Source organism: Hyaena hyaena, unplaced genomic scaffold (assembly GCF_003009895.1).
Source record: "Hyaena hyaena isolate Hyena2069 unplaced genomic scaffold, ASM300989v1 scaffold_238, whole genome shotgun sequence".
NCBI lineage: Eukaryota > Metazoa > Chordata > Mammalia > Carnivora > Hyaenidae > Hyaena > Hyaena hyaena.
The window spans coordinates 354619-374439 of NW_024080870.1; the positions used below are offsets into that span (position 1 = coordinate 354619).

General features: G+C 49.2%; 1 long non-coding RNA gene across 1 annotated transcript in view; it reads left to right on the plus strand.

Annotated features, from left to right (window-relative positions):
• The window catches only part of LOC120239824, a 57626-nt gene extending 39777 nt beyond the window's left edge, over window positions 1-17849 (plus strand). The window contains exons 3-4 of the long non-coding RNA XR_005530521.1: window positions 4108-4234; window positions 17698-17849. This is a non-coding gene — a long non-coding RNA (uncharacterized LOC120239824). The remainder of the gene's footprint in view (window positions 1-4107; window positions 4235-17697) is intronic.
• Window positions 17850-19821: the final 1972 nt, after the last annotated feature.

Sequence of the window (19821 nt, forward strand, 5' to 3'; positions counted from 1 at the left end):
GTACCACGTGCAAAGCAGAGTATGGGAGCGGATGTTCTACTGTGAAAACATAGTGTCTCCTGTTCATAACTAATGTATGCTGGGAAGACGTTGATCAATATTCTTGCAGCTACTGGTGGTGGGAACCAAAATAAAAACTATCGTAAGTGAGAAAGAAGGAATATATTTAGTTCCATTGATTTTGGATTTCTATTCTCGCTGAGTAGAAATGGTTCATGATGAAAGAGGAGTTGTGTCCAGCCAACACAATGGCCCATAGACGCCAAGGAATTCATGAACATTTATTGGTGTTCTTCTCTGGAAAATTTCAGAGATAACTGGCGCAATTGGATCCACGCACTCAGGCAGTATTCTCAGGGTCCCATGTCCCTTTCCAACAAGCATAGAAGACATACCAGGACACTGTCTCTCTATGGCTTAGGTGAGTGTTATTCAAATTGTAGGTATGATACACGAGACAGACTCATGTCTAACTTAGTACCTCCAGCAGGAAGATATGACCTCTTATTGATTAATCCTACAGAAATATCCTAAGAGGGACTATGATTGGCCCAACTGAGGTCATGGAACCATCCTGTGGCTGGGCATGTGGACTATCCCATCAATGGAATGAGTTCCCTAAAGGGAAGAGAAGTTCTAGCACCCAAAGAAAGGGAAGACATGACAGGCAGGTGTAATTGCAGATATCCCCAAGGGGAGGTAATGCTAAAGAAGCAGACATTGCTAGCTGATCTCCCAAACCTGTCCTCCCCTCTTATTTCCTGGCACTATACCTCCCAATCTTTCTTGCAGCCAGGATGGCGATTCATGTCTGGGCCATGTAACGGAATCAGGAGTTCAGAGCACTCTTCTGAGCCCTGGCTTTGAAGAAGTGAAGTGTGACTTTCCAAGCTATGTTTGCCCCTTCCATGGGCTGGATGAAGGTGATAATTAGGTCCTTAAAGGATGGAAGAGTGAGAAGGCAGAAACAGATCTGCCCCCCTCCAACCCAGATATCCACCAAGAACTCTTACAAAGCAGGCACAGACTCCTGATGGGTTGTCCCATCCATGTCTGGAGCCCTCTGCTACTTCCACCCTAGCCTCTCCTAACTGATCCAATGAATAACGCGAGAACCGTACCTGGGGTTGACTCCTGCAAAGTCTACAAGGCTTAGAAGAACAGAGTGCATGCTCACTGAATGTTAGCTGACTGATGAAATGTTTATGATGCAGGGCAGATGGAGCAAACAGAAGATGCCAGGAAACTTCACTCCCTCTCCTCCCCCAACAGATGTCAGAGAGGATTCCGGATTCTCCGCTTTCGCTGTGTTGTTCCTAATGAAAGGAGAATCTCCCTCAAGTCAGCTCAGATGCCCATGGCAGTCCCGGGGCCCAGGGATTTAGCTCAGAAAAGAATCAGTGAGGATGCACCTGCTTCATTAGGCACCCATCCATGTGGAAGATGGGGCAAAGAAAGATGTGCTTCTCGATCTCTCCAGAGAAAGAGCCCAACGGGTTTTGACGGATATCCCCATAGTCTGTGCCTGCAGCTTTTAACCACTTGACTTAACAACTGCCTTTAATTTCACTGAACATAAGTTATTGATCCTGATCTCTGTTGCCTGGAAGCCCCGATCCTGATTGTTAATTGAGCTATTGATTTTTTAGCTCACATTAGCCGTTCCTGAAGGGGTGAATCCTGGGTAAGGTAGGCAGGTGGGCTAGTGAGGTGGCGGAGGTGAGGTTCTGCGGGGAAGTGATTTTAATTAGTAATAATAGCTTCATACTTAGCCGACTGGTTTGTAATACACATGGTGACATACCTATAGATCAAGCAGACAAACCAGCGGTGGCCCTTCTATAGGAAAATTAAATTGGGTCAATTATCTAACTGCCGGGCGATTTCAGATAGTTACTTAACTCAAAATGAACCTCTTGCCATATGCATCGAATCTGTAGCTCAGCCCCCAAAGCTTACTCAAGTTTGGATGTATAATTAATCAGGTTGGCCTCCTCCCTGCCTTCCCAGTGTAACATTTTAATGCTCAGAAACTTCCAGCAAACAAACAAAACGGCCATTAATAGGGGGGCGGTCACAGAAAGGTTGTACATTTCTGCCACAGAATTATTATGCAGTCATTTACAGATAGCAACTAACTTGGCAGAAAAAGATTCCACAATCTAGGTATCGTAAGTTTAAAAACAAACAAAAAAACAAAAGCATGTTCCAGTATTTATAATATGATCACATGTTTATAAAATAAGCAATTATCAACAATCATACATGATTATATGGGCCAGGACGGAAACATGGAAGGAACCACAAGAGACCCTAACGTCGGCCTGGGCATAGAGGGGGCATGGGCGTGGCAGGAAGAACACAAGCTTAGTTTTGCAGATTTAGTACATATTTACAGAATGCTTATCAGGTGCCAGGCATTACTTTAGGTGTCTTATAAACCTTGGGTCATCGGATCCTCTAACAACGACCTGATAGAGGCACTACTCTTATCCCCATTCTACAGCTCAGGAAGCTGAGTTTAAGTGGTGGAGTCAAAACACGACCCCGGAAGCTGGGTTCGCAAGCACCGTGTCTGTTGTCTGTGTAAAAAGAAGGTCAGTAACAAGTTAACTTAGGGTAGTGGCCATTTTTACTCTTTATATGTACCTTCATAGATTATTCAAATATTTTATGATGAGCATGAACTATTTATCCAATTGGGAAAAAAATTAAGTATTACCCGGCCCCACTCAATCAGACCCATGGCCTAATTTATTCATGCAACAATTTCTGCATGCATTTTCTCTTTTAATTTGCCTATTTCTGTCCTCTTATCATATTGTCCATGTTTTACAGATGTGGGAAGGAAGCTTAAGAAGTAGGTTGTGGTATAAAGGGAAATGAACCCATGACTCTCTAGGCTACTGTCACAAAGTAGAAATGTAACGTGAGGCAAAGGTGTGGTTTCAAAGTTTCTAGTAGCTACTTTTATTTTTTTAAGTTAATTTATTTTTGAGAGAGAGAGCATATATGCGAGTGGGGGAGGGGCAGAGAGAAAGAGGAAGAGAGAGAGATTCCCTCGCAGGATCTGTGCTGTCAGCACAGAGCTGGACACAGGCCTCGAGCCCACCAATAGTGAGGTCATGACCTGAGCAGAAACCAGGAGTTAGACACTTAACCCAGGCATCCCTCTAATAGCTACTTTTTTAAAAGTTGAAAAGAAACGGGCAGAATTCATATCAATGCCTTTTAACCCAATATAGCTGAAATACATTATTTCAACATGTAACCAGTATTTTAAAAATTAATAATGAAATAAGGTACATTCTTTTTCGTACTAAGTCTTCGAAATGCAGGCTGTATTTTCTACTTACAGAACATCTCAATTCAGATCCTACATTTCCCCCTGGAAATAGTTGATCTGCAGCTAGCTTTAATAACATTTGCAGCTGATAGACTGACAAGCTGTTGTAAGCATACTTTCAAGTTTTTCAATAACGGGATCGAGGAGCAGTTTTTAAACTGAAATTGAAATTAAGTAAAACTGAAGTTTCCATTCCTCGGTCTCACTAGCCACCGTCAACATGCACAAGAGCCACATGTGGCTCAATGGCTGCCATTTGGACAAAGCAGACCCAGACTATAAGCGTCACAGAGGCAGGGACCCATTTGTCTTTTTCTACCAGCAGAAAGCACGCAAGATGGTAGGTGCTTAAGAAAAAAATCTGAGTAAAGGGTGAGGGGAGAAGAGGAGAGATTTAAAGCCACCTATCCTGACGTTGCTCACTCTTCTTCTTGTAATTCTAGCCAATTCAGTTTGTATACTAAAAAAGAGAAAACTCAGGAAGGCTACAGCCTTACCATTTATGGCGCTTCTACTCCGAGCCAGGGGCTCTGACCTCTGCTAGACTCCTCAGGTAGACAGTTGACCTCAACTCCAAACCCAACACCTCCCTCCACCGCTTGCTGGCTGCAAAGCTTTCTTGGCAGCGTCACATAATAGGCTGGGGACGGTGCTCACTCCTTCCTCGGAGAGTCAATATGGGGACTGATATAAACTCCCCACACGAAGCCTGGCATGTTGCAGACCCTCAATCCATTATGCTTCCCTCCCTCTTCTCCCAGGTGATGGCGGGGATCCGCAAGCTGGACCTAACAGGAGATGAAATCTAACCAGAGAATGGCCTCCTGAGATCAGAAGATGCCACTGTGGACACTAATATCCCTCTAACTTCTGACAATAACATTTGGGGTAAGAGTCAACAAAACTTCCATGAGCTCGAAACGGAACAGGGTGAATTCCTGTAGTGAAATTGGCTCTTAGAGAGGTAGAAAAATAAGCCTGCACATGATTTCCATTTGTATCTCTTTAGACCCGCCTCCCTCCATCTTCCTCTTTCATTAGCACCGCCCCCCCAGAACCTTTCTTAAACGTTTTTCCCTTATCACCATCCCCCATGAAATTCTAATACCACAGATATACTGTATATGTGCTGTGTGCCTGCCTGCGCTTGGTGCGTAGGATGATTTTTGACAGCCAGATCCAGTTGTTGCCCCCACTGGATTGTATGATGTAAACTAGTGGTTCTCAGTGGGGAGGTGGATTCCCCCCGCCCTAGTTAGGGGGCACTTGACAATGTCTGGAGACATTTTTGGTCATCACAACTGGGAGCCGGGGTAGAGGCCCATCAAGTACGTAAAGGCCACAGATGCCGTCAGCCCATAGTGCACAAGACGGCCCCCTGACCAAATGTGCATAGCATGAGGGGCATCGGACCCAGCTTAAGGCCAACTCACTCTTCACTGCTGTGATGCTAAATGGTACAGCAAACACCCTGAGTCCTCCAGCCACAGACTCGCCTCCTCAACAGGGAGACTGCAGAGCGGATGCTCGCTCCCATGGCTTCTTGCCGTGTCCATGGGGGGCCTGTAGCCCAGGGGATGATCGCCAGCCAGGGAGCCTGGACACAGAATGGCCATCCTTCCATTGACCCTGCCCTGAAATACAAAGGAGGTGGGGGTACCAACATCGCAGACTCCTTTCTCACAGCTGAGCCCCCCCTGGCTGCGGCTCAGCCCGGAATGGCCTGCTTGACAAGTGTGAGCTCCCTGTGGCGCTGTGAAAGGCCGCCAGGCCGCCCTCTCCAAGACGCAGGTGTCTGTCCTCTGAAGGAGAACCAACCGGCCCCGGCCAGTGAGATTCAAACACTTCGCTCCTTCCTGCGGCGCAGCCTGACCTTCCCTGGGCGGGCAGCTTGGTAGAAGGTGGAACGACGTTGATTTCTGAAGACTGTCAAGCGAGCGCTACTTTGGGCTGAGTTGTAGGGAACTGGAGATCTATAAACCTTTTTATGTGCAGGGAGAAAGGAGCCAGCATCGTTCCCAGTGAGTTTCCCAGGCGAGAGGAGACTAGTGGAGGCTGAGAGACAGTGGGGGCAAGAAGCAAGTTTTCCCTTTATTAACAGGCTTATAGAGCTACTTTAAAAAAATAAATTAAAGCTGGGGAAAAAAGATCCTTGAGTTTTACCACCAGAAGGGAAGGGGGCTGGGCTGGTCAGGCTGGCTTTGACATTGCAGGGACATCCTTTGCAAGATCGGCGGATGTCTCGAGGCTGCAAAGCACACCCCGGGGCAGGCTGCTCTTGCATTCGGACCCTGTGACTGACAGGGCCGCCCGCAGCCCCAGGGGCGCCCGCGGGAGCTCTTCCATGGCCCCTGACTCTTTGGTCCGGGGGAGGGTGCCTCGAGTGCATGGTTCCCTCTCCAACCGGGCTCCAGACACGGAGACCCGTAATCACTGTGACAACCCCTCCCCCCTCCGGAGCCCTGATGCCCACGCTGGGACTCCTCACTACTACCCGGGGCAAGTCCTGGGCACCAGACAGGTAGATGCTCCCACCATTTTCCCTGCCTTTTCTCCACTCTTCTTCTTCCCCATCCACTCCCTGCTTTTTATGACTCTTTTCCTCCTTCCCTCTCCTCTTTCCTTCCTTCTTCTCAAAGAATTCCTCTTGTCACTGTGCAGGGGATGGCACTCCTGCTCTCTCACATGGATGGATGTAACCTGGCCATTCCCCCTAATGTAACCCTCTGTGGCTCCTGACTGAAGCCAGCCAAGCCCTCAGCATGGAAAACATAAGAGCTGACTGTCCAGTCTCAGCCCCAAACGCCACTGCCTGTGAGTGCTCACGTGCACACGCACACACATATGTACACACTCACGCATGCCCACACACCACACACCACACACATGCATACACGTGTGCATGTGACACAACACACACGCATGCTTGTGTGCACACACACACGCACATATGATACACAACACAGAGACACATGCACCACACATGTGCATATGCTCACACATCACAAGCACATGTGCAAATACATGCACATATACCCCACATGCACCAAACACAGATGTGCTCACAATACACACACTCGCACAACACGCACGTGTGTGCACCAAACTCACATGTGCACCCACACAAGTGCGTGCGCACACACACCACTTTCCACCATTCCCAGGCATAGCATTTTAAGCCTCTACTCATGGGGCACCTGGGTGGCTCAGTCACTTAAGCACCCAACTTTGGCTCAGGTCATGATCTCACAGTCTCTGAGTTCAAGCCCTCTGTTGGTCTCTGTGCTGACAGCTCAGAGCCTGGAGCCTGTTTTGGATTCTGTGTCTCCCTCTCTCTCTGCCCCTCCCCTGCTCATGCTCTGTCTCTCTCTCTCTCTCTCCAAAAATAAATAAACATTTAAAATAATTTAATCCTCTACTCATAATTATAACAAGTTAATATTTAATAAGTGGCTGTCTTCATGCTGGAAACTTGGGGTCGACTGGGCACTGAAGCCTCTCACGCATGATGTGCCTGATTCTGCCATCAGCCCCATTTTCCAGATGCCAAAAAGGATGTGTGAAAAGGTTGCAGTGACCATCGGAGATGTCATCATGCTACAAATGAGACCTGAGCCTAGACACAGTCCCCACAGTGGCCCTGCTGTCTCCACACCTGCGTCTCTGGCCCTACTTCATCTCTCCCTTGAAAGCCCTCTCCTCCAGTGAAATAAGACCATTTGCTTTTCCCTGCATAAACCCATTCTGGTGCATGTGCCCCAAATCCCTTTCTTTTTTGCTTTATTTAGTGAACACCAAAAACCATGACAGACACCGGCAATACTGTAGTGAACAGAAACCAAGTCCTGAAGTAGGTTCTGTGAAGCCGGAAGCCAGTCTGTCTCATTTGCTGCGTCCCTGCAGCCAGCGCGGCACTTGCCACAGAACAGGTGCTCAAAATCCTTTTGGTGGCAGGAACGGAAGAATGAGGGGGCACAGAGTCAGAGAGAGGTGGCATCTTCGTGCTGAGGCTCCGTCTTGGAAATGAGCACCAGGATGTGTTCTCCGAGGACCTGCCTCAGAGCCACATCCATTACTCTGGCTGACGACGTCGTGCATTCACTCAACGATCGCTTATTGGGCTCCCGCTAAACACAGCTCTCCTTGCCAGGTGCTGGAGACACGGCAAAGAATAAAACCCAGTCCCTGCCTGTAAGGGGCTTAGCCTGTGGGAGAGCAGAAGACCATTACAGAACGGGGTCCTGAATCTGCCACAACATGGGTAAACGACGGGGTGATGGTTTTGAGAGCAAAGGGTGGGATTCTTCATCATACAAGAGGGGTCATAGGTGGCCTCCTAGGACAAGTGACATCTGAGCAGAGACTTAGAGTATGACGTGAAATTAGTGAGGTGTGTGTGCACATGCACATGCACATGTGCACCCCTGGAAGGTGCTGGGAAATGTGTTCCAAGTGGAGGTGTCCACACATGCAGGTGCAGAGGTGAGGGGAGAGAGCAGAGCATGCTCATTACGGCTCATGCACGCACTGACGGGAGCTAGGGTTGGAGAAAGGATTCCTCCCGTGTGTATTGATTCCATTCACAGAATGTAAAAAAAACAAAATAAATAAATAAAATGCTTCCTGGACCTCAGTTTGATCCTCTGGAAGGAGAACAGGGGTTCCAGTCTGTCAAGTACAGAAAGGTTACTGCACGTGACAGAAGACAAAACAAGACAGAAGAAAATATGGTGACATCATAGTGGCTCCTTCCCCATGTATCTGCCACCAGAAAGGTCCCTGGAATCTTCATGGCCAGTCTGGTATGTCCAGGTAGAGGCTGATCAGAGATGTAGCTAAGAAGCCCCATCCATCCTCCCTTCCCTTCCTGATGTTTCATCACTTGTCACCTTTTTTTTTAATGTTTATTTATTTTTGAGAGAGACGGTGCATGACCAGGGGCAGAGAGAAACGGAGACACAGAATCTGAAACAGGCTCCAGGCTCTGAGCTGTCAGCACAGAGCCCGACGCTGGGCTCGAACTCAGGAACCATGAGATTATGACCTGAGCCGAAGTCAGACGCTCAACCAACTGAGCCCTCTAGGTGCCCTAAAGCAAACCCTTTTAAAGCAGCAAGTGAGGCAGGGAAGGAAGGTGAGTGAGAGAAGGCACGACCAAGCAGCAGCCATGTCTCATGCACTCGTAGGAGCAATAACACCAGAAATGCCAGAGTGGAGTCGAAGAAATGCTGTTGGGTGTGGCGAAATCACTGCTAGAGGATGAGACACTGTTGTGATCACTTTGAGGCCAATCCTTCCCTCTACTAGGGATATCTTCCCTCCCTCTCCTCCACGGCCCCTTTCTGAATTCAACACAGTTCTATTCAGGTCAGGTTACATTAATTGGGCACCTACTGCATGCCAAGTACTGATACATTCAAGAAACAAGTAAGTAAAAATCAAGTTCCACTACAATTTGGAAATTAGGTTGAAGGCCGGTGTACGGCTTGAACTTGGATATTGCCTTCACTCCCCAGCCAGCATAAAGACGTGCTCGGTGTTCAATGAGAATACCAAAGGAGGCTTCAGTCATTCCATCCAGATAGGACTGGAGAAGCTTTCAAGAAGAAAATGCTTAAGATTAACCATAATAATGATCCCTCCCATTTAGAGAGCTCCTATTATGAGTCTAATGCCATACCAGGCTCTAATATGTCACCTCATTGCACACCCACAGCAGGCCTCCAGGGCAGTTTCCTACACCTGACACTTGGTTGCCTTTCCAACAGCCATCCTCCTGACTAAGAGATTTGGGCTCCTCCCGAGCCCAGGTTATGAATTCTGGTTTCTCTAACCCAATGGCAGTGGGCTCAAGCAGTGCATATGACTCAGCTCTGGCCATTGAACTAAAATGGAAAATCTGCTGCTGCAGAGCTTCTGAGAAGGGTTTACTCATTCACCAAGACACCAGGAGTGGATATTGTCTTTGCTGCCTCTTGGTATTGTCATCTGCACATAATACCTAGACAGGCAGCATCTAACTTAAAAAGTATGGTGGGACCCAGCCTAAGAAAGAAAGCCAATATCTGTAGATGTCAGAACTAAAAGACAGAGGTGGGCAGGGAGGTCCCTGACTACTTGATAACAACACCGGGCTGGATCAACCACCTCCAGAACCACTGTGCCCAAGACTCCTTGTGCAAGCCACTTCTAAGTATGGCTTCCATTACATGCAGCCAGTGGCATCCTCAAGGATACAGTGTCACTGACCCCCAGTTTCTAGTTGAGCACACTGAGACTCAGAGACTATTAGTGTCAGAGCCAAGATTCAAACTCACGCTTTCTGGCTCCCAGTCTTGTGGCCGTTCCATGTAACACTGCAGATGAGATCAAAATTCACAGGAAGGAAAAGGAGCAGGTGGGGGCTGAACAGTCCAGGCTGAGGAAACAGAGTCAGAGGAGGCTGGGAACCCAAGGGAGGGGACGGCGTGTGTAACGGGAGCTGAGAGGTTATGAAGGTGAATGTGGTCCCGTCCCAGTGGGTCTGAAATACCAAGTCAGAGTGGACTGTGTTGCACCTGTCAATGGCAGAAAAGATACAGGGAGGCCCTGACCCCCTGAGCTCCTCCTTCTTGGGGCAGTGTGAAGAATATAGTCACAGGCTGCAGGAGATGGGGGACGGAAGGAGCCAGCGTGACAACCCAGCCTGACGACCAGGACCTCCAGGCACTGGAACTAAAGTCACCAACAGATGTGCTAAGTGACGGATGGGGGTGAGAACATGAAGCCAAAGTGACCTTCTCTGAACACGTTCCCATTCTTCCAGGGGACACCAGTCCTCCCCTGTGCCGACACGTGTTGCCTCTTCAGCAAGAAGAGTGACCCACATTTGCACATCTGTTTCACACAGTGCTTTCTCCAGCCCTTCTATTCCAGGAGCCAGGACCCAGAGTTCTTCCTGTGTCTGAAAATGCCGGTGTTGTGCGATCCGCCCCTTTCTTCTAGCACACCCCAGCCAGCCCGCCTTCTCTGCTACCCAAACACAGCAAGTGTGGTCCCACCTCGCCGACATCACCCTCGCTCTTCCCTCTCCCTTGAATGTGATCACCAAGTCCCTTAAAATCTGCTTCCTTCTCATCACTCAGGTGTCAGCTCCCCTGGAGATACTACCCACCCCCAGAACCCTAGAAGGAGAGACGGACAAGCAGAGAGACAGACAGAATGAGACAGAAACTGTCATTGTCTGCTGTTATGAGAAAATCCTGAATGCTTTAAGAATAAACATCCTACAGATTCCAAGGGCCAAGTGCAGAATGCCATTTCCATGTAAATGACCCAGCCAAGCAAAGCACTGACTCACCCCGGAAAAGCATCCACCTGGGGAAAAAAAATGTTGTTTACAAGAACAATACCAGATGTTGGCCTCAGAATGCCCTGCCTTGACATTTGAAGGCTACCAAGGGAGATACAGGGACTTGAGGGCAGGCAAAGCAAAAGTAGCAGAACGGGGTTCATTTGGAAGTGACTTTACGTATTAAGTTAATTCCCGGTGTAATTCAAGAGTCTGATGGGGGATGGCAGAATCGCAGAAAGAACGGAGTCCTTTAAAAGTGCAGGAGACAGAGCAAGACCCATAATTCCATCTACAAGTAATGGTAGTTGAAATTGGTTGTCTCTGATTTGAATAATCTTGATGGCATCGTTATTTTTAATTGTGATTAGTGGTCGTAATGTGCTAATAAATAAGACTAGAGACAAGGTACAACCTTGCCTTGTCCCACAAATGATCTGGAATCAAGACCGCTGGAGACTGGAAAGGCTCTGGAAATGAGGCACAACCACACACACACACACACACACACACACACACCAAGACAGACGCTAAAAGACGATTTTTGTGAGCTTTTGAGACAGAAGGCTTAGCGTAAATTTCCTCTGCTTCAAGGTCAGTCACTTTAAAAAAAAAAAAACAAAAACAAAAAACAAGGAAGCGCTGGGCTGGCTTTCCCTTACGGCAGCTCTCTGGTTGGAGGACATCGCTCATGCATCCCAAATACCCCGTTGCAAAGCAGCCCTGGGAAAGTCTCGCTCAGGTATGGTGACTGTCATCCAGCCCCAGGAACACAGTGGCCCGCTGCACACTTCTCCTCTAGACAGTTTGCAGATCTCAGTGGTGGGACATCTTTGAGTGAGGCAGATAAGGAAGAGACCCATCCCCAAGCCCAAAAGGTGAGCAAAAGTCAAGCCCCCAGTGTAACATGAGGTCTCCGAAATAACTTGCCCAAGGAAACATGTTGGTTCCCTTCAGCTGCCAAACTCTTGTGCTTAAAACAACAGAAATGTACTCGTGTACATTGTGGAGCCCAGAAGACTGAAATCAAGGTGTCAGCAAGGTCCTGCTCTCCCTTCTAGAACCTCCAGCGCTTGCCGGCGATCCAGCAGCATGGAAGGGAACTTAATTTATATACAATATGGTGGGCATGCACTCCTTGTTAATGATACATCTTTTTCCACCAAATGGATCATCACATCAATAAGATCTTCTCAACTTGCTTAAGTCACCTAGGTCTCTGCCTACTTTGTGCTACCTTAAGACCCCAGGTCAGAGAGCAGTAATGGGAGCTGGGTACCTTAATTCAACCCCATCTGAGGCTCAGAGAGGTTTAGTGGTTACCCAAGGTGATGTTGCTAGCACATGGCAAAGCCAAGATTTTAATCCAAAGACATGTTCTTTCCACTACACCACAATGTTTGTTCTAAGTGTTTATTTCCGGGCATCTGGGGGGCTCAGCCGGTTGAGCGTCTAACTTCAGCTCTGGTCATGATCTCACAGTTTGTGTGTTCAAGCCCCGCCTCAGGCTCTATGCTCTGAGCCTAGAGCCTGCTTCAGATTCTGTGTCTCCCTCTCTCTCTCTGCCCCTCTCCCATTTGTGCTCTGTCTCTCTCAAAAATGAAGAAGCATTTCAAAAAATAAATAAATAAGTTTATTTCAATGAATGAATGAATGAGTGCCTGAAGGAAGCCACTATCCAGTCACACGTGGAGGGGCTTCCAGTTCTTGGAGATGTTCTGAGCTCTGGGGAAACACAGGAAGACCATCTCTCTCACCCACCTGCCCCAGAGCTTGACGGAAATGCAATCATGATGTTATGAGCTAGGATCCAGTCTCTTCAAATATCAAGCCACTTGACTGAAACAATCCTCTCGTCCTATCTTCTCCCCCACACAGAGGTTGAGGCTCAGCCTTTACCTCATGACTCACCTAATCTGCCAATCTGCCTCTTGACATTCATCTACTGTGGTGGGGGCCACTGTAAGGATCTACCTCAAGGACCAGAGAAACCTGGGCTGCCATCAAGAGAAGAGACTTCTAATAAATGAGCTAACATGTATAACAGAGTGGGCCCTCAAGAAGAGAGAATGCTACTAATAGTGGTACAAGTACTGGTATTCATGTTAGCTGTTATTACTACTTACTTGGCTGATCGTAAGCTTTTTGCAAGAGCAGCTGTGATCATGGGGCGCCTGGGTGGCTTAGTCCGTTAAGCGTCCAACTTTCGCTTGGGTCATGCTCTCGCGGTTCGTGGGTTCGAGCCCCGCGTCGGGCTCTGTGCTGACTGCCAGCTCAGAGCCTGGAGCCTGTTTCAGTCTGTGTCTCCCTCTCTCTCTGACCCTCCCCTGCTCTACGCTGTCTCTCTCTCTCTCTCTCCTAGAAATAAATAAAAATATTAAAAAGGAAAAAAAAAAAGAGCAGCTGTGATCAAAACCCACAGGCTGAGTGCCTTAAACCTCAGAAGTTGATTTCCTCACTCATCTGGAAGCTGGAAGTCTGAGATCAAGGTCTGGGCAAGGTTGGCTCCTTCTGAGGGTGGTGAAGGAGGGTCTGTACCAGGCCCGCCCTCCTTGGCATATACGTGGCCATTTTCTCCCCAAGTCTTCCCTTCGTGTGTGTCTCGGTCTAAATTTCCTCTTTTTCTAAGGACCCCTGTCATACTGGATTAGCGCTCACCTCATATGGCCCTGTTTTTATGGAACCGCCTCAGTAAAGACCCTGTCTCTAAATAGAGGCACATTCTGAGCCACCAAGGTTGGGGCCACAACATACGAACTTGAGGACACAATTCAATCCCTGGCACTGGCGTTTCCACTTGCAACACGGAGACCTGAGGCCAAGTTTTTAAAAATCAAGTCTTAAGAAACTATTCCAGTGACGACAAACTTCAGTTTCAGTCACTGGAAGCCCCGGCCTCTCTAGGCTCAGACTTCCCAACATGAAACAAGGGAGTTTGAGGGGCGCCCGGGTGGCTCAGTCTGACTCAGTCTGAGCGTCTGACTCCTGATTCCGGCTCAGATCATGATCTCACGGTTCATGAGTTCAAGCCCCATGTCCAGCTCTGTGCTAACAGCATGGAGCATGCTTGGAATTCTCTCTCTCCCCTTCTCTCTGTCCTTCCCCCACTCGTCCATTTTCTCTCTCTCTCTCTCTCTCTCTTTCAAAAAGTAAATAAATAAACGTTTTTAATAAACAAACAAAGGAGTTTGAGCCAGAGGACTTGCCAGGAAATTAGAAACCACAGATCCCTGCTCTCACACTAGGGTTTGTCCATGAACTCAGTCCACCTCCAAGTATATGTTCAAAGTCAGGAAATGTTGAGAATGTGGTGAGGCAACCCTGGCTGGGCTTCAAAGGATGGGTAAAATTCAGGTGAGTGGAGGGGAGGAGGCAGGTGTATCAGCTAGGAGCGAGAATGTAAAGGCTGGGAGTTAGAAAGCCCATTTCCACCCCACCCTCTGCTTTTGAGACGGTAGTGTCCACATTCCCCAAGTTCGTAGATTGGCCACGGGAAACACAGTTTTGAGCGCACCGTTCAGACGCTGCCCTGGCGCTCAGAGCCCTAGGAGACACAGGTTACCCTGTCCCCCTCTGAAGCCCCTCTCTTCCTCCAGGAGCTCGTTTCTACTCCCGCGTGTCTGTTTCTGCCAATTATCATACTAAGCTAATGGAGGGGAGTTAACAGGAAGTGTCAGAGAGTTTTATAAAATTATCATGTCAACTCTCTTCCTGTCAGTGTGCGTAACGGAAGCAGACAAGAAAATGATATTGTCATTGAAGAGTTCATTTTAGATCTTCATCTCTTATCACTCATCATTACTCCATATTAATTGCTTTGTATTGGCAATCTCTGGCTGTCAGTTACTCCATAAAGGATCTTGCTGAGATCCTGGCTGGACGGCTTTCATTAGCAAGCAATCTGAACCACATTTAACTCGAACAGATTAACTGGAACCACGCCCCACCCCCAGGCTCAGGCAGTGAGGGGCAGGAGGAAGGGGGCTTGGGCTTGGAAGACACATAGACTGGAATCCTGGCACTGCCCATACCCAGTCCTATGGCACCGGGCACACCACTCCCCACTTTGCATCTCAGCTCCCTGATGTGCAAGACAGGGAAGCACAGTGCTCTCGGATGCAGTGCCGTCAGGGGTTGAGATTTATGGTAAAAATACTGGTCGTGGTCTTCAGCCCAGAGCTGGTGCCAAGAAATGACACCCGTCAGTATTTTCCCTTAGTACAAATTATATGAGAGAAGTTTCGATGGACTTACCAAGACGGGCCACTTCATCTGTCACATACTGCCTGATGCTCTCGTTTTTCCCATCAGGAGGGAAGAGAAGAGTTGGGCTCCATTCAGTCTGATGAACATTAGGTGCCTGCTAAGAGCCAGGTGTGCCCTGGCTCTGACCCACTCCGAGGACAGAGAGAAGAGTGACCTGGGATCTCCATCAAGTCTTTGAAGGCACCAGGAGCTCTCGGGCCACAGAAGCACAGGCTATTCCCTCCACCTGGAATATTCTCTACTCTCTTCACTCTGCAGATGCACGAGAAGATGTCATTTTCTTCTGAGCTCAGTTCCTTCCTCCTCCAGGAAGCCTTCCCTGACACTCCTGAGAACACGCCTGCCATGCATCCTTATGGCTTATCTCACAGCTGTGATGGTGCATAGATGGTCTCCCGAAGGTCACAAGCTTCTCTCCCGAAGGTCACAAGCTGCTCTGGAGGGTGGAGGTGGGGGACAGGACCAACTGTGTTTTCTCCACCATGGAATCCTCGAGGCCTGGTACCCTGAGGGGAAGGCAATGGAAGACCCGGTGAGGAAGTCAAACACTCACAAACAACGAACTGCCAGTGGATGTCATTACAACTGAGCAGGTGTGACCCAGATGCCCGTGAGATGTCACCTTCTCCCCTCCTCCTCCTGGGAGCTGTCGGCTCAGGAAAGGGCGGCCCTAACTGCTACTTTCTCATCCAATGTCCCTGCGATGGGGGAGGGGCCGGCATCTCCCAAGGCTCCAGGCAGCAGCTTCCAGCACGTTCCACCCACTTGCTCCTCCCTAAAGGGACGCTTCATGACATCAGGCCCCTTTCTTTCTCTTTGTCATCCCCACCACCAGTGCCCAGCGTGCCCCCGGTACACGGCAGTGTGCAAAAACTACACTGAACAGACAAAAGAATGAATTACTAGATCTTAGGCCCTGAGTCAACGGCAAATGCCACCACTCACAACCAAACCAGCATGAAAGTCCCCATGCCCCAACCTGGATTTGGTCCGTAGAGATTTGGGGAACATCCCCCTCCTCACCCCACCCTGGCCTTGGATGGAGATCCCCCACATCGCGAAACCCATTCCCTTCCAGACAAACAAATCCAGAAAACAAGAGGGACTCCCACGTTCGCCATTCATCAGCGCCTTTGCACGGCAGATGGGACAACCGAGACTTAGTTCGCAGAGCCACGCGAGGCAGGGTGGTAGAAGCAGCCTGGACTGAGCGTCTGAGCCCTTGGGGATGGCTCTCTGGGCCGCCAGGGCGCAGTGTGATCTCGGGCCGATCACTGCACGTTTCTGAGCCTCGGGTTCCTAATCTATAAAGTAGGGGTGCCCGCACAGTGCAGTCGGACCTCTGGAAATATTTGCCACCTCTAGAGTCCCAACAGCTGTTGGTTCGCAGACCGGCCCGGCCGCTCGGGGGAAGGACAGGGGGGAGAGCTAAGAGGGAGGCAGGCCACTCCAGAGCGGCAGGTGGCAGAGTCCAAGCAAGGGGACTTACTAGCGACGCTTGTCATGGGCGCTGCATGAGCTGGGATCTCTGCACCTGCTGCTCGAATCCTAACAGTGTGTAGAGAGGTCCTAACCGGGCTCCTCCACCACCGTCTCCACCGCACCTCACTGTGCAGGCTGTTTCCTAGCAATGGCTCCGCCCTGGGAACTGGGAACCGTGGGCGGAGAGAGCATTCCAGCTCTTATCAGCCGGGGTCACGCAGTCTCCATGATCTCCTGCCACAAAGTCCTTTTGCATCAGCACAAAGCCTTTGAGAAAAGCCCGTGGAGCTAGTTTCCACTCATCTGGGTCCAACACACATTTAGTAGAGCCAGCAAAGTTCCAAGCTCAATGAAAAAACAAACAAAAAGGTCCAGTGATTTTAAAAACCACTTCTTGTATCCACACAGCCAACAAGCGTAGGAAAAGTGCTCAACATCAAAGTCATCAGGGAAATGAGTATTAAAATGCAGTGTCACCCCGCAAACCCCCACCAGCACAGCTAAATCTCAAACAAAACACTCTGACAACACCAAATCCCAGGGAAATTGTGGAGCAACTGGAACTCCTGTATGTTGCTTTGGAAATATATCACTCATAAATCTCCTCTGGGGGGAAGAAGTCTTGCTGTTTCTTATAAAAGTAAACACCTACTTGCCTTAGGTCCATCCCAAAATATGTACCCAGGAAAACATACATTCACAAAAGGACTTGTGCAGAAAATGTCTGCAGCAATAGCTCTATTCATAATGGCTGATAACTAGAGAGAGGCCGGGTGTTTATCCGCAGAAGAATATGCAAGCACACTGCGGCTGGTAAGAAAACGAATAACCTGCTACCACAGGGAACAGCATGGACTACCACAGGGAACAGCATGGATCGGCCTTTAAAACGTGATGTGGGATGCCTAGTGGTTCGGTCAGTTAAGCGTCCGACTCTTGGTTTCAGCTGAGGTGATGATCTCGCGGTTCGTGAGTTCTGGCCCCGCATCAGCTCCGCATTGACAGTGTGGAGCCTGCCTGGGACTCTCCATCTCCCTCTCTCTCTGCCCCTCCCCTGCTCACATTCTCTCTCTCTTCCTCAAAAATAAATAAAGCATTTTTAAAAATCCGCCTAATGCACATTTAAGATATGCCTTATTTCACTGTTTGCAACTTTTTCATCAAAAGAGCAATCTGTAAACAAAAACTGGGGGCGGGGGTGAATTATATCACCCATACCATTAATGAGTGATTCCTCAGAAAAGGGCCAATATGTTTACAATTCTTTTCACAGGGTGATTAGAGACGCCAAAACATCTGTCCCAAATATCTTCATCTGTAGACCAACCAGAACGACTACTGTTCTGGAAACGACAATCCCATCAATTCGCAGTCGTGAGTCACAAATACAGTAAAACTATTGAAATAAAACTATCTACAGATGGATGTCTCCCTCCTGACCTCCACATTATGCCCGCCACCCCCAGCCATCACCTTCTTTCTCTTGCCACGCTCTGGGTACAGCTCTGGAGAATGTCCCTGGCAGCCACCTTGCCCTCCGGGTGCCCAGCCCACAACCCAGCACCTGCTAATTGTGAGAAACAACATATGGCAGGCGGCCCGGCTGCGGCCCCCACTGGCTCTCCCGACTAGCAGCCCAAGCGTGTGGGCAGCTTGCATGCTGAGCCGCTGGGATCGAAGAGGTGTCATTAGAAAATGATTCATACCCCTTGGCCTTAATGAGGATTCACACCCGAGGGCTCCCAATTACCCAATCGATGGCGGTAGAGCTGCTCGCAGCCAGCGGCCCCTTGCTTTTCCTTTTCTTCTGTAACAATATTCGCTCTCTCCCTCCTCTCCAGGGCCTCCCCGAGCCCAGGGAGGAAATCGAACCAGAAGACCATCTCAGGTGGTCCCCTGGTCTCAACTGAGGGGTCCTACGTGGCTGGGGTGGAAAATTCTGTGGTAAGCCTGTGTCTGGAGCCGCCCCGGCTCTGGGAGGTGGCATATGACCTGGGACCGTGGGGGAGGAAGAGGCTGGTCACCCAACGGCTGGGGAAAGTGTAAGAGGATGAGGGGGTGTCCCGGGGAGGCTCTGACGCAGGCATGTTTGCAGAGTCCTCGGTGGGCTGTGGGGACAGCGGGTGGAGACACTCAACCGCGAAGGGAGAGCTGAGGGAAGGAAGCTCATGGCTTTGGCCTCTCGGTCTGTCTGTGGAGCCCTGGCACCCCCACTTCCTTTGTGCGGGGCATGGATTCAGTGACGGCTGTAAGGGGTCCACCCACATCTGCAGTAGAATTGTATCAGAGATGCATCTGGCCAGCCTGGGACTCACCTGCTACACACTTAGCCCTCCCTGAAAATAAGAGGAAGGTCTTCGCAAAAAGAACACAAGGAGAAGTATGTGCATGTGTGTGCTTGCACACCCGCACTCACACATCTTCCATCCAGGTCCATAAACCTCTGCATGAGTGACCTTCCTGTACGTACGATGCCCTGCTTCCTGGGAACGACATTATGGCCTCAGGGAATGGCACAGTCACTGATAAGTAAAGAGCTTGAGACCACGAACGACCCCACGGAGTAGAGCTACCCACTTGCCTAGAATAGTCACCCTGGGCTCCACCAGCAGAGAAGTAAACTTCCTTGTTCTTTAAGAACTTAACTAATTCTGGATTCCGAATGCGGGGATCTCTTTGTTACACCAGCTTAGCCTATTGGCAAATATCTTAACCTTATATTTCAGTTTCTCCGTCCACAAGGATAATTCCGTCTCCTCCAGGCTCTTAGGAGAACTGAGTGAGCCAGGATCACCCAGAGCCCCAGCACCAACTGAGGCGAGGCTCGATGACTGTGTCTTCCTGCCCAGTGCTCTGACTCAGGCAGCCTCTGCGTCAGATGCCAGGCTCTGATTACTCTCTTCCCCACCCCCTACCCCAAGATCAGCTCCACGGCACTTCTTCCTGGCTGATTACAAAGATACGCAGCCTGTCCTCTCACACAGAATCCTGCATCTCTGCTGACACCTATTTTTTTCTTGGCCATCCACAGCAACAGCCAGACAATTGATCTCTCTGTTGTAGCATGGCTGTCCCCCAAGGCTCAGACCTCTCTGTTGATATCTCTTTATCACGGCTTTCCGGAAACCAAGTGGAGTTCACACAACTTTGAAGGACTTCCTCGCAGGTCACTCTGTGAGTCCATCAGCTACCCAGCTGTAGTGCAGCCAAAATGAAAACGTGTGGAGTGGTTGAATCATTCATTGGCTGCTAACGCAGGAAGGTCCCTGTTAGATCTTCTCTTCCAGCCCTTTTTGTAGTACAGGTGAGAAAACTGAGGCTCAGAGATGAGGAAACTTGACAAGGTCACATAGAAAAGTAAACAGTAGGGGCACCTGGGTGGCTCAAATAAACAGTA